Source organism: Propithecus coquereli, unplaced genomic scaffold, assembly GCF_000956105.1.
Source record: "Propithecus coquereli isolate 6110/MARCELLA unplaced genomic scaffold, Pcoq_1.0 Scaffold585, whole genome shotgun sequence".
In the NCBI taxonomy this organism is placed as follows: Eukaryota; Metazoa; Chordata; class Mammalia; order Primates; family Indriidae; genus Propithecus; species Propithecus coquereli.
Window position 1 is genome coordinate 377,033 of NW_012151785.1, and position 3,681 is coordinate 380,713.

Sequence of the window (3,681 nt, forward strand, 5' to 3'; positions counted from 1 at the left end):
CCTGTAATTCTAGTACTTTGAGAGGCTGAGGTGGGAAGACAACTTGAGGCCAGGAATTCAATACCAGCCTGGGCAACACAATGACACCCTGTCTCTACAAAAAAATTAAAAAATCAGCTGCGTATAGTGGCATGTACCTGAGTCCCAGATACTCAGGTAGCTGAGGCAGGAGGATCACTTGAGCCCAGGAGTTCAAGGTTGCAGTGAGCTATGATCACAGCACTGCACTCCAGTCTAGATGACAGAGGAAGAGTAAGACCCCATCTCCACAACAAAAAGAAAAAAATTCAATATAATAGAATGATATAGAATTAACACAAAAATATCAACAGCCTCCAAATAAACAAACAATAAAACATTAAAGGGCACCATGGTAGAGAAAACCTCTTTTACAATAGCAATAAAGAAGATTTAATACTTACAAATAAACTTAAGAAATGTGTAAATCTCTACAAAGAAAAATTTTAAATACCTCTACATAAAAGTAGACTTAAAAAAGTAAACATGCATTCTTGGATAGAATGACTCAACATTATAAGGATATCAGTTCTGCCTAAGTTAATTTATAAATTTAAAACAATCACACTAAAAATACCAACTTTTTAAAAAGAGACATGGTGATCACTGAAGTTAAATGGAAAAACAAACACGTAAAAATAGCTATTAAAAAAAAAAAAAACAACACCAAAAAAGAAAATCGATGACTACTGGCCCTACCAGGCTTGAAAACATATTATCAAGTCCCCATAATCAAAAGTGTGGTACCGACTGACACACAGAAAGCCCAGAAATAAACACAAGTACAGATGATAGGGGTGGGATCCCAAATTACTAAGCCAATATAGGATTTTTAAAGTAAATGATGTTTAGACAACTGGGTCATTTGGAAAAGTCATTTGGGAAAAGATAAAATTAGATCCATACCTAATGCCGTCCATAAAACAAACTCTAACTAGATTGAAAATCTAAATGTAGACTGGGTGCACAGGCTCACATCTGTAATCCCGGCACTCTGGAGGCCAAAGTGGGAGGATCACTTGAAGCTATGAGTTTGAAACCAGCCTGAGCACAAGTGAGACTCTGTCTCTACAAAAAATAGAAAAATTAGCTGGGTGTGGTGGCACACACCTGTAGTCCCAGCTACTCGGGAGGCTGAGGCAGGAGAATCCTTTGAGGCCAGGATTTGGAAACCAGCCTACCAAGATAGCAAGTCCTCATGCCTATAAAAAATTTTTTAAAAAAATTAGCTGGGTGTGGTAGTGTGTCCCTGTAGTCCTAGCTACTCAGCAGGCTGAAGTGGGAGGTTCTCTTGAGCCCAAGAGTTGAAGAGTTGAAGGCTGCAGTGAGCTATGATCATGCCACGGCAATGCAGCCTTTGAGACAGAGACCCTGTCTCAAAAAAAGAAACGAAAAATAGAACCAGTAGCACAAAGTTTGTTTGCTTGTTTAACTCTATTTTTTCCTTTCAGCACACAAATGTACTGTTACTTCTCCCATTAAAGAAAACAAAACACTGTTGAATTCAGGTCTCCTTCCATCCACTACCTTCATTTCTATCTTTCCCTTTACCACAAAGCTCCCCCAGAGGTGCATATACCCATGGTCTCCAATTCCTCTCCTTTGGCCTCCCTGGAACCCACTGCTAATCAGGCTTTCACCCTTACCACTCCATCAAAATGGCTGGTTAAAGTCAGCAATTACCTCTCTTTGCTAAATCCAACGGTCAGTTCTCAGCTCTCTTTCTACTTGGCCTACCAAAGCAGCTGATCACTCCCTCCTTCTGGAGACATTTACAAGATACCACATTCCCTTGGTTTTGCTCTTATGTCACTGCTGCTCCCTCTCAGGCTCCTTTGCTAGTCTGCCTCAATGCCCTGGCCTCTTAATTTGGGAGTAACCTTGCCTCTCTTCTCTTTTTCAATGTATACTTACTCCTTTGGGTACCTCATGACTCTGAATACCAGCTAAATGTTGAAGACTCCCAAAAAGCTCTCTCTAGCCTGCATCTCTTCCTGAACCCTAGACAAGCATACCCTGCCTAGTCAACATATCTCCTTGGAAATCTAACAATCATCTCGAAATCAACACGTCCAAAACCAAGCTCCCTGAAACCTGCTTCTGCTTCAGTCTTACTCATCTCAACTAATGGTAACTCTATCCTTCCAACTTGCTCAAGTCAGATACCATGGGGTTACCTGACACCTCATTTCCTCACTCTAGCATTTAATCTGTCAGCAAATCTCGTTGGCTCTATGCCACTCAAACATCCACAATACAAATACTTATCTCTCCAACTACCATTCCCTAGTCCAAGAGAGCACATTTCTCATCCAGATTTTTGCAAAACACTCTTCTTCTGCCTTCCCTCTCATCTCCACAGACTATTCTCAACATAGAAGGCAGATAAACCCTGTAAAAATGTAAGACCTCCGGTTTCTAGCGGGCATGTAAGAAGCTTGAAAGTCACCGCTCCATTGTAACAACAACTAAAAAGCTCAACAAAACTGAAAAACCAACAACTTTTCTTGGATCTGTCAGAGAAATGAGGTCATAGAGCAAACCGTGCCTCCCAAATTGGAGAGACAGACAGGTGACAACAGAAAATCACAATTTACCAGAGCAGAAACCTCTTTTGGGAACCAGTGACAGGGTAGAAAACTTAAAAACTATAATTAACAAATTGCTGGAGGCTCACTGTGGACAAGCATGAGATTAAAAACCTCAGGGGGACCAAGTCAGAGAAGGACCCCTACACTTTCGTGAGTTTTACCACCAGGATCTCAGTCAGGTTCCCACAGTGAACATCAGAAAAGAAAAATCCCAGAGCTTCTGGCAGGGGGAGGGGAAAAGTGATCATTTTTAAATACACCAAAGCATTCTGCTTTTAATAAGGTCTGCCTTCAGGAGAAACTAGTTAACCGGAGCATAGCTGCCAGGGTTTTATCAGACCCTAACTCACCCGGGAAGGGGAAACACCCAACTCCGGCCCACTCTAGCCATCTCGTGCCACCCAGAGGGGAGAGTGTGGGGCTCAGAGGCACTAGTGAAGCTCACAGCCCAGGCACACAGCCCTTTAAAGGACTGAGGCCTAATCATCAAACTACAGAATGCTGGGACAGGGCTTGTTAGAGTGGATCAAAACGTCTCAACTTACGCTGTCTATAAGAAACCCACTTTAAATATGGACACATACAGCTTTAAAGTAAAAGGATGGAGAAGGATAAACCAGGCTAACATTAACCAAAAGAGAGCAGGAGTAGCTATATTACTTGCAGACAGAGCAGACTTCAGAGCAAACAAACTTATCAGGGATCAAGAAGGGCATTACATAATGATAAAGGGTTAAAAGGGGTCAATTCTCCAAAAAGACATAACAATCCTTAATATGTATGTGTCTAACAACAGAACGTCAAAATATGTGAAGCAGAAACTGATAATACTGCGAGGAGAAACGGATGAGTCCACTGTACAGCTGGAGACTTCAACATCCCTCTGTTAGCAATGGAAAGATCTAGTAGGCAGAAAATTAGGACACAGTTGAACTCAAAAGCACCATCAATCAACTAAATGTAATGGACAGCTATATACTACTTCATCCAACAACAGCATAATACACATTCTCCTCAAGCTTACATGGACTATTCGCCAAGACAGACCATATTCTGGGCCATAAATCAATTT

The 3,681-nt window shown here is 41.4% G+C and overlaps 1 protein-coding gene across 1 annotated transcript in view; it reads right to left on the reverse strand.

The window, feature by feature from the left end:
- Positions 1 to 3,681, reverse strand: part of ZFAND4 (zinc finger, AN1-type domain 4) — a 77,444-nt gene that overhangs the window by 45,690 nt on the left and 28,073 nt on the right. The window lies entirely within an intron of this gene.